Here is an 18,178-nt window from a genome sequence, read left to right on the forward strand (position 1 = left end):
GAGTAGGGACCGAGAAAAGGGGGGCGGAGGGCGCAGGGCGCAGGGCGCAGGGCGCAGGGCGCAGGGCGCAGGGCGCGAGGCGAGGAGACCAGAGGGAGCGAGCGAGGGGCAGAGGAGAGAGCGCACGGAGCAGCCCCGACCTGAGCGGGGTTGACCTCTTTCTTTCTCGGTCCCTCTCCTTCCTTCTCTCCACCCCCCCCCCCACCCTCTGTCTGCCTGTCCCCCGCGCGCCCGTTGGCAAAGCCGAGTGGATTGGCACCCCCCTCTTCTTCAGGTATTTGGATCTCTCTCTCTTGCTCTCTCTCTCTCTCTCTTGCTCTGTCTTTCTTGCTCTCTCTCTCTCTTGCTCTCTCCCTGAAGTTGGGATGCGGGGTCTGGGAAAGGAGGTGGGGAGGGGGGGGCGGAGGCTGCTGCCGCTGCTGGTGCTGCTGATGAGCCCAGGAGCAAGGAGCAAGGGGGCGCGGGTCGGCTGGGGGCGGGCGCGGGGCGGGTCGGGGGGGCGCGCAGGTTCAGGAGCTGCCGAGGAGCCGCCTCCAGGCTGGGGGTTCAGAAGCGTCTGGTGGAGGACAACGGTTTCTGGAGAGGAGAAGCCATTACACACGCCAGGCTCTCTTCTGGGGAAGGGAGGCAAGCAGGCAGAGGGGCCCGGGGGTCGTCTCCCGCCTGGTGCTAGTTCCCAGGGGTCTCCCCTCTTCCCAGGCACGAGGGGAAGCCGCAGCCGCCCCCCCTTGGAGCAGCCCCTCTCTTTCCCTTTCTTTATCTCCCTGTCCTCCATTTGCAAGCTGTCTGCCTTGGTTCCAGTCCAGACTCCAAAACACAAAGCTCCTTCTCACGTTCATTCTCCAGGCTTTTCACCATTCCTGAAGGAACCCTCCTTTTCTTTTCATTAGAGCTTCCAACCTACAGCGAGGGAGGGAGGCTGTCTGGAGTTCCTTTTAGATCCCTTCCCTGGCCCAAAAAAAAAAAAAAAGTTTCATTTTTAAGCACGCGTCTGGGATGGGAAAAGACCAACCAGTTGGGGCTTCCTCCCAGGGCTCCCGGGGGCTGTGTCTGAGAGTCTGTGTTGACTGTTGGGTTGGCTTTGGTTTTGTGTCTGGAGGTGGCTTGCTTGCGGGTTTGGGGGAGGAAGTGAGTAGTTGGGTTGAAAGCTGGGAACTGAGTCAGGTAAGCTGTGTCATGTTGTAACTCTACCAGAAAATGGAGGAGAGCTGGTTTCCAGGAGACAAAGCTGAGATGAGAAGTGTTTATAAAATTATGGATCTCTCCATTTTGGAGCCCTGTTGGTGCTGACTGGAGCAGGAGACTTTACTGCTTGCTCCTTCTCCCCTTCCAGGGGCCCAATCTGGTGGTGGTTCCTCCCTATCTCTTCATTATGCAAGGAAATGAGGGGCTTTTAAGGGCTGCTCAGATTTTCCCCCCACCCAAGTAGTGCTTTCTCAAGTTATGGAGGCCTTTGTTTCCATTTTAAAGTAAACTTTTGGAATCCCCTCACCACCCCCCCCCCTTCCCTTCTGAGTGTTCCTGAAGGATTTGACCTCCTTCAGGAAAGGCTAGGCGAAACCTTAAACATTTTTCATTGAGGTCTTCACACAACTTGAAGCTGCTCCAGGTTTTTCCGCAAGTCCCCAGGAAATGTTATTTCCTCATTGTGAAGGTGGTGGTGGCCCCAAGCTGGGCTCTTGGAGTTCAGGGGCTTGCTCAGAATCATGTTTTGATGCATCGCAAGACTATATGGTCTGGTTTGGGCTCATTTGTGCAAACGACACCATCAAATCCTGCAAGGTTTCAGAGCAACTCTCAGCCTTGACTGACACCACTTTCTCCAGGGTCTATGTTTCTCTTCAGGTTGTTCCATTTGTGTATCAGGCCTTCTTTTAGTTCCTTTGTTTTCTCCCTTCCCTTCCATCCAGCTCATCTGTGTTCTCCAGGAGGTGAATCTTTAGAAATACAGATATCTTCTTAACAGTGGCATGATGGAAACAAATTTTTTACATTTTTCTGCCAGTTGACAAACCTTATGTCCAGGTGTCTTCCTTTAATTGGGAGGGATTTATTAGTCTTGTAGGAAGACATTTTGTGAGGGTGAACTGAAGAAAGGACTCAGTCCTACCCCAGACCACAGACATTGATTGGAGTTCTTCACAGATTACTTCTAGAGAATGTATGTGATTGATCCAAGGAAAGAACTAAATCCTGAGATGCTTGAGGAATTTATAAAAGCCAACTATGAAGATGTTGCTTTTCCATGAGATAAGGTAGCCATCTTGAGGGTGAGGGAAGATGTTGGAAGAATTTTAGATGGACTATTTAAGATAGGTGAGGAGGGGCTCCAACAGTGGCATGAAAACTTGGAGGAGATTCAGTACCAATTAGTACATTGTGAGAGACTGACTGGATCTTGTTTTCAACTAAGAAGAAATAGAGAAAGGTACCAGCTTCGACAGAAATAAAGAGTACCTTAGTGAGCGACTTAAAACAGCCTTTTCCTTGCTTTGCTTTCTCATGATCTGTGAGATTTTCGTGTGTAAACTTACTTAGGTCTACAGTATTTTTGTGTATATTGAATTAGTTTTAGATCCTAGATGTAATTAGATGCTGTTGAGTAGCTTGGTAGCAGTGTCACTCAGTAAATGCACAGTACTGTATGTGACAACATCACATATTTCAAACCAAACTGTTGTGTCATTAATTGAGGGTTATTGTTCGTCTGAGGGGTGTGAAAGGAGAAAAGAAATAAGTAGTTCTTTACCTGATAATTGTCTCTGGTCACTGGTGTAAAACTGTTTTTGCAGAAGATGTGTACTTTACAAGATTTTCAATTGATGCTCAGTGTATACTCATTTAGAAATACTTATCTTCAGAGCCTTGCTCCCCCATTAAACTTCTAGGCCTTTCTAAGAAGACTTGGAGATTTAAAAAAAAATCTTACTTGAAATCATACCTTTCATCATTCATTTTTGAATGTTGTCTTTTGATACCAATGCTTTGGGTCACTGAATGCTGTCAGTGCTATTTAAGTTTGATAATGCATATGTAGATGCTACTGGATGTTGAAATACAATGAAACAAAAAAGAGTTTGGGGGAAGTAATTACCAGAAAACTTGGCATCTAATTAGCCATATATGTTTATGTAAACATACATACATCATATGTTGTTCTTGAAGCAAACTTCCTATCTTTTTGTTGTCGATACCAGGATAGCTGGTTGATTACTTATTTCAGTAGAAAAAGTGACAAACTTGTTACCAGTCCTGCAGTTGACTTAGCATTTTCCACTTTGTGGTCATATGTTTTGGTATCTTTATAGATAATCTTAGAGTCAAACTTTTCTAGAGGGAAAGAAGTTAGTGTCTAAGGGTATTTTCTGGAGTTTGAGAATATGTATTAACTAGTCCCGAAAAATACTGATCAGCCCAGAAAGCACCATCATTGTAAAGATACATTTCTTGAATTTATCTAAACAAACACATTTAAATCGTGACAGTTGTTTTGCATACACTACCATAAAAGAAGTAAAAAGAGTGTTAAGATGAACATTCTCATTTGATGTCAAAGCTCAGAGGTTCTTTTTCGGTTCTGAGACATCAAGTTGATGAGATTTCTTAAGCAAAGTTATGTCAGAGGTGTAAAGAATCACAGACAAATCATTCTGGAGAAATACATGTGAACTATGACACACATTGCCACAAAAAATTCTTCATGGGCCTTCATATACCATAGTGTTTCGCCTATTAAATTTATGAGAAATAACTTACTGACCACATTCCCTAAGGTCTTACTTTCTCCTGAGGACAAGGAGACTAAAAGGTGTGTGTGTGTGTGTGTGTGTGTGTGTGTGTGTGTGTGTGTGTCTGTGTGTTTGTGTCTGTGTGTGTGTAGTCTTTCTATGTAGTCTTTATGGTTAGTTTTTTGGAATACAGAAGGAAAAACAAAATCCAACTCTACTAATGGAGGTTAGAGTACTTGTGGTCAGTTTTCTTGAAAGTAGAATGGTAAAAGTTGTCTTGGGAAAGAGTTTCATTTTCTGTGTGAGGGAGTTTAATAGGGTCTAGTCTATCCTGATTTATTTCTTGGTATTGAGATTTCTAGGTTCAAGTAACCTTACTTATCTTCTTTGTGGTATGTACCTTTATCAGACTTATAGTTGACTGCCTCATGGGACAGCTTTGACAAAGCTGTATTGAATGTTTCTTGATTATCAGAGACCAGAGATAGTATTTCACAATGCCACAGACAGAAATTAGGAAACATATAAACTCAGATTGCAAAGGGCTGACATGCATGTATGACAGAAGGATTGATATATAGAAATTAAGGAAATTCAAATGAAGTGGGGGAAAACATTTCCAGAATCTATCACTAATATCCAGTGAAAAATAAGCTGGAAAAAATAAGTCAGGTGTTAGAGTCAGGTGTGTGTGTGTGTGTGTGTGTGTGTGTGTGTGTGTGTGAGAGAGAGAGAGAGAGAAAGAGAGAAAGCAAGCATCTTATGAGGGTCACATTCTTATGAAATTGGTGAAAAATTAGAGAAATTGGAAAGAAACTATCTGGGTGTTGGTAGCCTATTAATTGATTATGAGAAAACAGAGAAGAGAGGAGATAATACGAGATGAAATTCTTCTTGTGTGATATGCCAAGACATCTGGCAGATGTTATGTTGGGCCCTAAGGAATGGACAGTTTAATTTTAGCCCTAGCAAGGAAATGGGAAGTTCTAAGCTCTTTTAATAGCACAAGTTTTAGTTTGGGGAAGGTTGCTTTAAAAAAAAATAGGAAAGGAAGAGAAAAGAGGCATTTATTATAGGATAAAAGAACTCCAGGGAGGAGAGAGATTAAGCTGAGGTTTAGAGAAGATGGACAAAATAGAATTATTTCTTAAGTGGAAATTAGCATAAAATCATTTAAAAGTTGACATGTAGGTGCACATTAAATGATGACTGTGAAGTGTTTTAATGTTTACCAGACAGAACTTCCTATAAAGAAGCTAGATTATCTTATGCCTTAGATGAGTAGTTCTCAACCTAGGGCCCCTTCAACCATGATTTTCTTCCTGTACCCCTCCCCTCTGCCAGTTGGCCCCCTAGTTTCATGTTGTGTCCCTCCTGCCTCTTGTGCCCCCCCCTCCCCCCCCCACACACACCCTGTGTTTTCACCTGTGTCCCCACCCCCGTCCATATCCTTGGAACACATGAATGAAGGCATGTGGTTGAGAAATGCTGCCTTAGATTATGGATCTCAAATCCCCCTCCTCCTTCATTTTACTGAAGAGGAAACTGGCAGGGAGACATGAAGCGACTTGTACAAGGTCAGAAGGTTCAGCTGTATCAAAGCCAGGCCTAGAACTCAGGTCAGCTGACTCCCAACCCAGTGCCCTTTCTACTACCCCACTACATATGATTGTAGTTGGTTGTGAAACATCTCTGCAGAGTGCCAGGCTCTCTGGGAACTTGTAATCATACATTACCGGAGGAGCAGTATTGATTTTTGTTTGTGGGATTGAACATGCTGGGGAACCCAGGACTGAGCCTGTTTTTCTTCACAGAAATCATACCCTCCAGAAGCCTGTTTTGTTCTTGTGACTTTCAAGTTTTAGCTGCTGGGTTTGGGGCTTTACTTTTCATTGTAGGATTCTCCCCTCTGCTATCATTCTGGGCTAGGGCGTCCTTTTTATATGCCCTTCTTTGGAAGTTTGTCATCTATTGCAACGTACCAAAGTACCCACAATTGGACTCCAAGGATCTATTTTGCAATGTGGTACAGATTTAAATTGGCTGCTTTCAGTGATGCCATTTTGTAATACCGATGAATGTCCAAGAGACACAAATCCAGTCTAAAACAATTGCTGGTGATTTTCCAGTGTTTCACACTCCTCCAAAAATGTGCCCTCCATGTATCTTCTCCAGACCCAATTTCCTTTTGCAGACCATTGGCTAGTGATTCTCATTTCCCCATTAGCCATGAAAACAGCCTCCCCCTGACTTCTGAGCAACTTTAATCCAGGAGTAAGAGAGATGGACCCAAACTTAGGAAAGATGAATGCCTTTCATTTCTGGTGCCTCCTGGACAAGTGAACGTAATTTTGTCAAAAAAGAATAGGGGTGTTTGGAAGTTTCTACCTTTTCTAACCTTACTCCAAATCAAATTATACATTCTCAATCTAGGAGGAGGCAGTCTGAAGAAGGTAGAGTTTGATGTGGACTTCTGGCAGAAACACAGTTAATGCTGTAAACAGTTGAACCTCAGTGTGGCTCTCCTCCAAATGAGTTGACTGTCGAAAATAAAATGTTCCAGAAGAACTGGGAGAACAGGAAAGAAAGTTAAAACAGCATGGTTTGCATGCCAGTACTGAAGGAAGAAAAAAAGATTGGTTGGTTTGGGGATGTGGAGGGACAGTGGAGAGAAGATAATTCAAATCAAACTGATTTATAGCACTCAAGAGGAGAAGTTTCCAAGTGAGGGAAAATGCACTTTTATGAATTTAGATTGTATTTGCAGTTCACTAGGAAGCTCTTTGGAATCTTTCGTCTCCTTGAACTTTGTGTCTGGAGAACTGCACACACTGACAAATGGAAAGCCAACTGGAAGTGCTTTGAATTTATATTTTTTGCTTGGAAATACTATCATGAAATGTATCTACTTTCTAAGGGCTCCTATCCTTGTCCCTTGAAATACAAGCACCAACATAACTGAGATTTTCAGTCTGTGGGTGTGTAACTCCCATACAGATTAGGTTTTTTTTTTTTTTGCAAGGGTTGGAATGAAAAGAGGTTTATCAGTATGGTCACCTGCAAATGTATTGTCTTTTAATTTTAGTGATCCAGATTACTGAGTGTCTTCAAAGAATTCTTGCCTGTTCCAAGCTGGGGACAATTTTTTTCTGGAGTTATTCTTGGAGGGAAGTTTTCTTTTTGTGCCAGGTCATGGTATTTTGGTATTGATTTCCTTGCTTTCATGTGTTTGCTTGTTCAGTTCCTTACATATTGCTTCTGGATATTAGTAAAATACTTTCATTTGCCTGTCCACATCTTACCTCCAACTTTATTCAAAGAGCAGAGGCTGTTCTTCGGATGAAGGAATGGTTGGTTGGGACTTACTTGTTCATAAAATAAATACTTCATGATGAGGACTGCTTGACGCAGGAAGTTATTTGCCAGGGCGTTTGAATGGACTTTTAACAAAGGCCTTGCAAGGAGGATGAGGAAAATTCTACTGGGAACCAATGGATCCCAAGTAAATATTTTAGCATTGCTTAGTAGAAAAATCAAGCATTTGTTGAAGATGCATAAGCAAAGACTTACCTTTCAATTTAGATTGGTTTGATCACAAAAGGGGCTGGAGGCCCAGGCAAGACAAGTGTGTCAGAAGTAATTAAACACAGGATTTGTGGAGAGGCTTATCTACCCCAGAGGCCAGCTGGGGAAGGCCAAACTGGATCCTTAAGCTCTTGTCTGGCCAGTTGAACCAGAACATGAACTAGGACCTTCAGATTTGGAACTTTCTTCCCTGCTCAGACTGGAGAAGGCAAAGTCATTATTCTTCAGTTTTGCCCATGTCAGCCAAGTGCTTCTCTGGAGCTGGGAAATGCCAGAAGCAGGCTAAAGGGGGTGAGGTGGGTGGGAGCTGATTTCCTCTGAGGGAACATTCTCCTGTTAACACTACGAATGTGCCTGTAACATTGCACTTATTACACAGAAAATAATTGTGCGGTGGCACAGTGTGGGCTACTTGAAAGATGTTTGCTGCACAAAGGTTCCAGCACTCACCTGCAGATTAAGAAACGGGTTTCGAAACCATCTCATTTCTATTGCTAATGAAAAGCTTTGGAAGGCACCTGTGAATTAGAGCTCCAGCTGCTATCATGGTAGGGGAAGTCAGGCCTTGAAAGGATACATGGATTAGCCCGTCAGAAAAGCAAACAGTAGCATCAGCACAAGTAGAAAATAGACAGGGTTGTTAAGCTAACAGAAAAGTAGGCTAAAGCATTGCTGTAATTATGTGGTGGAAATTTGTTGGGGAAAAAAAAAAAGATGGCTTGGATGAGAGGAAGAAAAGAAGAAGAGGGCCAGGGGGAATGATTGACATGTTAAAATAGAAGAGGTTGGCCCACTGGGAAGAGCCTGCAGGAAGAAGAAAGGCATTGTTTTAAGAAAACAATAAAGCAAGTGGAAAAAGACCTTGTAACTTGGTATTAATTGCATGTGAAATATGAAGACCAGTGCTCAAACCAACATTCCTTGGTCAGTTCTTATTGTGAAAAGTAGAATTGGTCTTGGAATATTACTTATGTGACTTTAGGGTCACAAATTTGACACTGCTGACAAAGGACAGATGAAAACTTGAAGGAACTGGTTTAACTAGACCTAGGTGGAGATTTCCCTGGAAAATGAGTAGAGAATAGGGCACAGTAGAAAATAGCTACATTATTAATGGGCAGAAAATGTGATAGTCCTCTCTCTCTAGAGATATCCATAGTGCTTCTCTATCTACTGTCTGGGTATTAGAAGAAGCGAAGAACAAAGACTTGCTTCTTTGAGAGAGAAAGGACTGTGACAACTACCTGGTGTCCAGTTTGGAATTAAGCCATTGTTGGAGCCAAACATCATTGACTGGTCTGTCAATCCAACCCTAGCTTTTTAATATCGAAAATAAGTATATTGCAGTCCAGAATGTTTAGCCTTTCTAATCCTTAATTACATCAGCCCCCAGTTTGCTAGAGGTCGAACATCATTTAACCCAGATTGGACCTGACCTAGGGAACTTTATTGGGATAAAATTTGAACACTGAGTTATTAATATGAAACTGGCCCAAGGTTTTGTAAAGATTTCAATAACAAGGACTTCTCACCCAGAACACCTTGAATGATTTCTCCCTAAAATTCTGGAGATTATCAGTGTGTATTTAATAATGATAATTGGGAAAAAGGAACTTCGTGAAAGAGACCATTTTCATTTGTTAGTTATGCTGCGACATCAAATTCTGTATGTTCTGTTTTTGTTTTTTGGGATTTTGGAGGGTGGGTGGGTGGGTGTTTAATCCACACCTGGTGGTGCTCATGGGTTCTTCCTGCCTTTGTATTCATGAATCACTCCAGGCAGGCTCAGGAGAGCATCTGGAATGCTGGGATCAAACCTGGGTTGGCTGCATGAAAAAGCAAGCACCCAACCAACTGTACTATTGCTCTGGTCCCAGAATTCTGACATTGAGAAAGAGCAGGTAGAATAAATGTGATTGCTTCATCAAAAAAAAAAAAAAAAATCCACTAACTTCTTCTAGACCTTCAACAAAATGCTAGTTCTCCTCCTGCAGTGACTCATTGTCAGAGTAATACTAGGTAACATTTATCTAACATTTAATATGAACCAGCGAGTGTTCACATGGTAGAGAAAAGGAAGTATGGGAAGGGAAAGTAATATATCCTAGGTCATCGAGCTAACAAGTAGGGAGCCAGGATTCACACCTCGGGGGACTCTCTCCTGGATCTCAGCTGGTGCGAACTGGCCTTGGTTATTACTTAGTATGCTAATAGCTTATGTTCCTCATGTTTTATCTCTCCCAGTTGCTCATGCCCGGCCTATATCCTGGTGTTGTGGAAGGAAATCTGATCATAATGGAAAATTAATTACACTATATTTGTCAATATAAGATATGATCTATTGTAATAGTCTAGTGAAGTGTGTTTAACTAAAGAGCATTCTCTTTTTTGTTGTTTGTTTTGTTTTGGTTTGGTTTGATTTCTTTTTTTGGGGGGGGGGGGCACATGCAGCTGTGCTCAGGGTTTACTCCTAGCTCTGCACTCAAGAATTATTCCTGGTGAGTTCAGCAGATAAAAAGGGGTGCCAGGGTAGATCTAACCCTTAAACCTGGGGTGGCCGTGTGCCAAGCAGGCACCCTACCCACTGCACTATCTCACCTAAAGAACATGGTACCCTTTGAGAGATAATATGCAGGTGGAGTACTTGCCTTGCATGAGACTGACCCAGGTTTGATCCCTGACATCCCATATAGCTCCCTGAGCACCACTAGAAGTGACCCCTAAGCATCACTGGGTATGGCTCTAAACAAACAAAAAAAAGAGCACCCCCTTTTTGTTCTGGGTTATAGAAGAGATAGTTGAGATGGGGGGGGCAGCAAGTGAAAGTTGGGTAAACTTTAGAGAATCTATTTAAATTGTATTGTACCAAGCTCAAGTGTATGTAGTCATTCACAAGGATGTTTTAAAAAAGATCACCTACCTGTTATGGCTGGAAAGTAACCTGTATGACTTTATTTTTTATTTTATTTATTTATTTATTTATTTATTTTGCTTTTTGGGTCACACCTAGCGATGCTCAGGGGTTACTCCTGGCGTTGCACTCAGGAATCACTCCTGGCAGTGTTCGGGGGACCATATGGGATGCTGGGAATCGAACCCGGGTCAGCCATGTGCAAGGCAAACACCCTACCCTCTGTGCTATTGCTCCAGCCCCTGACTTTTCTTTTTAAGTAGAGAATGTATTTTACTTTTCCCCTTCATTCAGTCTTTTTAGAAAGTATCTGTGTCTTATGAGGACAGATGAAAACTGAAAGCCAAGAAATAGTTTTTAAAAGTCACACAGATATATTTGAAAATTAGTTGTGTTGTCTAGTGGTAAGTTTTTTGAAATTGTACAGATGCTCTTTGAAGCATGGATGTCAGTACACCCCTTGTCTTTGAGTCATCACCCCTTGTTCTATTGAGATTACGGATACATAACAAATGCTTTGCCTTTCTCAGAAACATCACTGTACAGTAAGGAAATTCCTGTTCATGGATGACCACAAATGGCCTTAATAGAGTAACAAACTAAGGGAGATGGAGCAAATCCAAATATCCCTAAGATATCTAGGACAGCAGCTTTTCTGAAAGACTGGCAGTTGGGCATTAATTGCTGAGTAGATTCTTTAGCCCGAAAGTAACCAGAGATGGTTTTATGTAATCTTAATTTAGTTGTGGATCTCTTTAGGTGATCTGTCCCCAGACCGACTCATACCCCAACTTTTTGTAGGAGTTTGTTTGTATCACAAACATTTACCCTGTTTGTGAAGTGGAATAGAGGGGCCCACAGAGTCACACATTTTTTTTTCTTGTCATTTATATTGTTATCTACTGAACTGAACCAAACCTTATTTTCTTACATACAGGCCTTAAGTGGGGGGGGGGGGGGGGGGGGAAGGCTCATGAACACTAAACAGCTAATTGTTGGTGAGAGTAAAACTGAATTGGTCATGTGATTCTCCAAGTGAAACTTCTAATTTCAGAGCATTCAGGACTCTGCTTAGTCTGAGGTAGCATGAACTGTGACTATAGTAAACAGTGCCTAGTCTCCTCAAACACTTCCCCAGACCAGTCTGTCTCCAAGACCAGTTTTTAATGTGTTTCTTCTATCTGCTTAATTCTTTGAAGAGAAATGTGCCCCTGATGCCTTCAGGTCTGCTTTGCAGAAAGGGAAGGTGAATTAGGTCAACGTATCTTTGTGGGTACAGTGACACTCAGTTGGGAATGGAATGTGGAATTTGAGAATGCACTCAACATGAGAGGCAGGTTGGAGAGGGAGCCTCAGGGGCATACATAAAGTTTATGTGAGCAGGCCTGGCAGAAGAATCATCCATTATACTGAGAAGAATAAGCCATCATCTCTTCGAAGACAGATTCCATAATCATGTGAAAAAGCATGTCGTATAGCTCCCATAAAATCACATGTGTTCGAGAAGGCAGAATGGTGCCTTTCGACTTCCCTGGAAGTTATCATTTGTTCCATCTCCCCTGGCTTTATCTCTAATGAGTAATTTTGTGGAGGCTAAGGAGTAAGTGCTTGCTGTGGAGGAACAGATGTCAGCTGTCCCTGAATTTCATCCCTACCCTTTGGTTGACTCCAGTGTTTGAGTACCTTACTCATGCTTTTTCTGACCAGTGGCTGTAGCTTGTTATTACTGAATGAACATCACCCATAGGTCCTGAAATTAGCAAGTGTTAAATGTTATGTGATTATTAGGGGAAAAACAAGATAATCGAGTCAGTGGGTTTAATTAGGTTGTGATTGCCCAATTGCTGCTTCAGGATAATTATATTCATAACCCCATTTCTAGACATCAACTACAATTATCAAAATTGACCCCAGCACAGGTAAGTGTTAGCGATTTTATTTGAAATAGCTTCTAATGGTGAATTTCTGGTGTTCCTATCGTGCTCCTGCCTATTTGTCCTTTCTTGCCCTTTTTCGTTATCTTTTCACCAGAATTCTCTGGTGAGGGATCAGTGACAATATTATTTTGTCTTATCATGTATGTAGTAAATAACTTGATTTTGGTTTCTGCAGGAAAAGACATCTTTCAGTTTTTAAGAGTTGAGTTATGACTGAAAATAATAAATTCTCTAATGGGTGTCTAAAAGCATAACTATATAAAATTTACTACTACCGTATTTTATTCTTCAGTATATAGACCTGTTTGGTGGAGGGAATAGGACTCATTTGAATAGATTTTTTTTTTAGTTTTATAACGTATACTTTTTATTTAGAAAATTGATTTTATTCAAGTATTATCAAGTATTATTTTATTCAAGTATTTTATTCAAGTATTATAGTTTACAAAGTCTCCAATGGAGACGTTACTGGGCCCGCTCGAGCAAATCGACGATCAACGGGAGGGCCTTTACCTTTACCTTATTATAGTTTACAATAATACAATATTACTGTTTAATTCTTGCAGTGCTGCTATACCAGTCCACCTCACTCCCCTCCAAAACGCCAGGATTCTTCCCCCATTATCCCAGTAACCTCTCTCCCACCTTACCCTTATCTCAGTTTATCCAGGCTATACTTAAAAATATATACATTTATTTTAGGCACCATGGTTTACAAAATAATTAATGATAGGGTTTCATGCACCACACATTACTGCACCACACCCTCCATCGGAGTGTCTACTTCCTTCTGCCTTTGTCCTGGTCTTCCCTGGCCCCTTGTGGGCAACCCCCCAGACCCTCTCAAACCCTTCCCCCACCCTCCACCCCAGTCTTCCTACCGAAGAGCTATTTTCAGTTCACATTTGTTACTCCCTTACTTTGTCTCTTTATATCCTGCATTTGAGAGAGATCCTTGTATCTGTCCTCCTCATGAATAACTTTACTCAGTGACTACTTCACTCAGTCTGATACGCTAGTTGCATGATTTCATTTGTTCTGAAAGCCAAGTAGTATTTCTTCGTGTATGTGGACCATAGCCTCTTTATCCAGTCATTTCTTCTTGGCCGCTTGGTTTGTTTTCATATTTTGGTTACTATGAATACTGCGACAGTGAACATAGGAGGGCAAATGTCTTTTTCTGACTAGTGTTTGGGTCCTTGTGGTAGAAGCCAAGAAGTGGAATTGCTGGGTCATATGGAAGCCTGGTTTCTAATTTTTTGACAAGTATCCATATTGTTTTGCCAAAAGGCTGGGCCAGTTGACATTCCCACCAGCAGCTAAAGAGGGTCCTTCATAAAGCATTTGCCTTGCATTTGCCCCCACCCCTTCCCCTGCCCTGTTTGATTCCCAGCACCCCCATATGTTTCCCCGAGCACCATCATGAGTGACTCCTGAACACAAAGCCAGAAGTAGGCCCTGAGCACCTTCTGGCAGAGTGTGACCCTTAGGCCCTTTCCCTTCTCTTCCTATCCCCAAAGAAAGCGTAAAAGATAAGATCTGAGTATAGAGAGCAGAAACCTTTGACTTTATAGTTCCAATTCCTGGGTTTCTCGTTTTGCTAAAAAATATTCTGTGTGTGTGTATTTTGTGTGTGTGTGTGTGTGTGTGTGTGTGTGCAGAATGGGGGTGGGAAGAGAAAGGGATTGGACCATACCCAGATGTGCCCAGAGCTTCCTCCTGGCTCTGCGCTCAGGAATTACTACCGGCAGGCACAGGAGACCACATAGGGTGCCAGGGATTGAACCTGGGTCTACTGCATGCAAGGCAAATTCTTTCCCCTCTTTGGCCCCTGCCAGTTTCTTCTAGTAGTACAAAAAGAATTTGGTGTGGCTGTAGACATTGTTTATTGCACACCAAGGAAGGCTGTGATTTCTAGGAAATAAAAACAACACCTGTATCAGAAATGGGTATGTCAGGGAGATACCATGAATCACTAGGCCAGATTGTTACTTGGCAGCCTTCCCTTTGTGACACACAATTAGTTTTATGGGAAAATAACGCAATTAAAATTTTGCACTCCATGGCTAAACTTCAGTTATGTCTTGTTATTTTTTTTATTTATTTTGGTAATGTCCAGGATTGAACTGGGTCCTTAGGTTTGCAAAGCAAGTGCTTTTTTGCTAAATTATATCCTTGAACATGAACTGTCCAAAGAACAGTAAGAACTTGACTGCCAGATTTGTGTGTGTGTAAATATAGTATTATGCATCAAGATATGATTATAGTGATGTACTTTGATACTATATAACTACATATACATTATACATATATAACATATGTTATACATTATATATAATGTATAGGCACTATATGTTTCCCCTTTGTTTTTGCTTTTGACTGAAACATTAGAGGTATAAATTTCTTGGCATTTCTAGGTGAAAATGCAGCTCTGTGTACGGATTTTCGTTAAGGAAGTCGTGTGTGGTAGGTGGAGCATAGTCCTTGGTGGATACTTGAACCCAAGACGAAATATATATGTCTCTGCTCCTTCCTAGCTTCGAGTTTTCAAAAAAGTCATTTAACATCTTTCTTTCCTTAATAAAAGGGAGATCATAACATGAATTCTTAGTTATATAAGGACTAAATTATCTCAAGGTGGGGAGACAGGATTTGGGCCACTTCTGGTGATGTTCAGGGGCTGTACCTGGCCTTGAGCTCAGGTACAACCTGATGAAGTTTAGGGTCCAGCATTGGGGATTGAGCAGAGGCTGGCTGCATGCAAGGCATTTGCCTTAACCCCTGTATTATCTCTCCCACCCCAGGACTAAACATTTGTATGTGTGCAAGGGTTTCCTGTTCATGATTGGCTGAAAAATGATACCATCTCAGGAAATGATAGTGTCTTCCTTCCTCACTGATAGAGAAACTGAATTAGAGATCTTGTCCCAGAGCTCTTTGCCTTACGGGAATTATTTTGTTCTTGATCTAAACTCAGTTTTTGTTGGCTGTGCCAAGTCTGCTTTAACTGATGAGCAGTCCTCTTTGCTCTTATGCTCTTGCCCATTCACAGAAAGGCTTTAGTGGAGAGGTGCTGGTCAGGTGCCCGGTTGGGGATAGCCCAGTAGCCCGGCAGCTCTCCAAATCTGTGTGTGCATTCAGCAAGGATTTATAAATTGCCGGAGTGTGATGCCATGTCCTCTTGGAAAACGGTATTTACGTGGTAACAGAGCCTGTTCCCGCCTTGCAGAACTATTCCCTGGAGTGTTGTGGGGAAGAATTTTTAATCAATGTGAATTTCTTGGAGATTTCTGGAAGAAATATGTTATTACTGATACTATTCTTTGGCATCATTCTGGCAAAAATGAATTTGTCTAAGGGGGTTATTGTTCCATCCATGAAAATACAGGCTATGCTGTCTTATGTCAATGTCAGATGTCCCTTTGTGACTTCGCTCACATAGAGAACACTAGGGCCAGTTTGGGGTTTGGTATGTGTTTCCTGGCTTTATTCAGTTTTCTCTGTATAGATGCTTATTTTAATAGTCCATGTCTGTCTGGTCTTTTTCCCCGCCTTTGGTGGAGTGGAGAGAGGGCCTTTCAAGTGCTGCTCAGGGATCCCTGGAAGGGGGTGTACCCATCGATTCTTATCAGCAAAGGCAATGCAAGGGCCTGAGGATGCATTGTTGCTTGTGTCTACTTGATCTTACTAATTTACTGCAATGTCAAAGGCTTTGAGAGCTCAGGGGTGAGGAGACTAATTTTAGAGTTCCTTAAAGGTAGAGGTTTCAAAATGTGAATTGTGTTGGTAGAGGCTAATCGTACTTACCTAACTTTGTTTGCTCTAAGTCTTCCAAACATTTACTTGTGGTTGCCTTATTGTCACAGATGAACCTGTCAGGCTTGGGAGAGATAGCTCAATGGGCTGAGCGAATGCTTTGCTTGCTAGAGGCCTGGGTTCGATTCCTGGCCCTTCATGGTCTCCTGAGCAGTTTGAAGAATGATACCTGAGTAGAGTCCCACCTCTGGATTATAGCCCCCAAACAAAACAAAACAAAAAGATGATGCCCTGGTATTAGTGATGCCCTGATATTAGTGATGTCCTGGTAAAATGCTAGTGGTCTTTTTTTAATCTTTCAGATAAAATATCTATAAGGATTCATTGATTAATTTTTACAGAGAGACAGGTGTCAATGGGAAATTTTGTTTTTTGATTAAACAGACACTTTTCTTTCCCTTCCTCTTGGAGGGGGACATTTGAGGGTGCTCTCTGGTTACTTCTGGCTCTCTGTGCTCAGGAGATCATTGGTGCCCCGGGACAGAGTGTAAGTTTCTGGACTGATTCCCTGACCCTCAGACATTGCTTTAACTCCTTATTACATGCAACAAACATTAGGATATTTACTATCTAGATCATTGAGGAGATAGGAGGAAAGAATTTGTATTCTTTCGGTGTAGTGAGGTTGTAATCATATTTTGGGAAAGGAGGCAGGGTTGAGACCCACACAGCTTAGGGTCTACTCAGGGGCTACGCCTGGCTTCATGGTAAGGTATCACTCCTATGGTACAGGTCAGTCTTTGGTCGGCCATGGGCAAGGCAGGTGCCTTACCTTCTGTGCTATCTCCCTGACCCTAATTATACAAAACTTTATAGCAGACACTTGAAAACTGTGTCTTGAGATACTTGAAGAGGAAAGAAAGGGAAATTGAATATATTTACCACCAGGTCTGTAGGATGAGAGATGGTATTAAAGGGTGAACCCCCAAATGAAAAGGGTGAAGTAATTGCCGGGGTATGGTTAAAATACATGGAATTTCCTCTCTACAGAATTTCCTACATACAGAATAAGATATTTGGAAACTAGACCTAGGGGACCTGAAAAGCTTTGGGAATATAAAGATTATTTCAGTTTCCTTGAGACTTAGGTCTAAGGAGATATTTGGGAACGCCACCTTGACACAAATTCAGTTCTTGACAAGTTGTAGGAGCCTGACTTCTCGGTGATGACAGAGTATTAGAAAAGTGATTGGCTTTATTTGCATGAAGTTCCTAATTTGCACCTAGCCACCAGTTTACCTTCAAAGTGAAATTTTCTCTCTGGCGAGAGCCAAGAACCATAAGGAAGGCAAAGCAATTTCTACTCACCAGGTACCCCATAAATGGCCGCCTCTGCAGTTCGCATTGATCAGTTTTGGCTTCCGCTGCTGAGGCATTGCCCCTTGCCAGTCTTCTGCTGCCAGCTTTGCACACCTAGTTAGCTCAGTGCTTAGCTGTAGGATGGTGATATAAAGTTGGAAAAATTTAGGGTCTTCTCTATCATGAAATGTGTCTCATAGATGCTGTTCTGTTGAGGTGCCTATATGTGTGTGCCCCCTCATCTATTCATTCATCAGGCATTCACTGAGCACCTTTAATTCCCAGCAAGGTGTATCTTAGGTGGTGAAATCAGGGCCACTAGGAGCTCTCAGTCAGTTTGTAATCAGCTTTGTTTGTGGGTAATTGGGATGATTCTAATGGAGATAGTGTCCCAATACACATTTAAATAGCTTGGAGTCTGGGAGAAGTGAACTGTGGTGCTGGCAATAGAAAACGGATGGCTGCTTAGATGCATGCATTTCTGAATCTTTGTGTGTGTATATTTACAATATAATTCGCCAACCCTGTAGTCAGTGCTGCCGGGGTACATAATCTGGCAGATCATTTAAATATTTACTCCAAAATATCTTGTTCTCTGTTGGTGTGAAGTAGAGTTTCCAGTTATTTTTAGGTCATTTTCATCTTAGCAACCCTGTTGGAGATGAACCAGACACACTGCTGTAAACTGTCCCCACATTTTGGTAGAATTTAATAAAGTAAAGTTTAATGGTTTGGTCCCAAGAGGCACACAGACCATCTGGTTAGCAGAAGGTTAGATCAAGAAATGCCTGGCTGCTGAGAGGGCCACAAACCGGCCCCAGCATACTGGTAATATGTCCAGTTGCTGAATGCATTAAGCATTGAAACGGTGCTTTCAGGTCTGCCGAGCCAGCAGTTCTGTT

At 42.2% G+C, this 18,178-nt stretch overlaps 1 protein-coding gene across 4 annotated transcripts in view; it reads left to right on the forward strand.

Moving 5' to 3' along the window:
- The first annotated feature begins 220 nt into the window (after positions 1–220).
- The window catches only part of ZNF462 (zinc finger protein 462), a 155,732-nt gene continuing 137,774 nt past the window's right edge, over positions 221–18,178 (forward strand). For all 4 annotated transcript variants that reach the window (XM_056117031.1, XM_056117032.1, XM_056117033.1 and 1 more), the window contains exon 1: positions 221–274. The gene's annotated coding sequence lies outside the window, so the exon portion shown is untranslated. The remainder of the gene's footprint in view (positions 275–18,178) is intronic.

The sequence above is a fragment of the Sorex fumeus genome, unplaced genomic scaffold (genome assembly GCF_029834395.1).
Source record: "Sorex fumeus unplaced genomic scaffold, SorFum_2.1 ptg000034l, whole genome shotgun sequence".
Lineage (NCBI taxonomy): Eukaryota > Metazoa > Chordata > Mammalia > Eulipotyphla > Soricidae > Sorex > Sorex fumeus.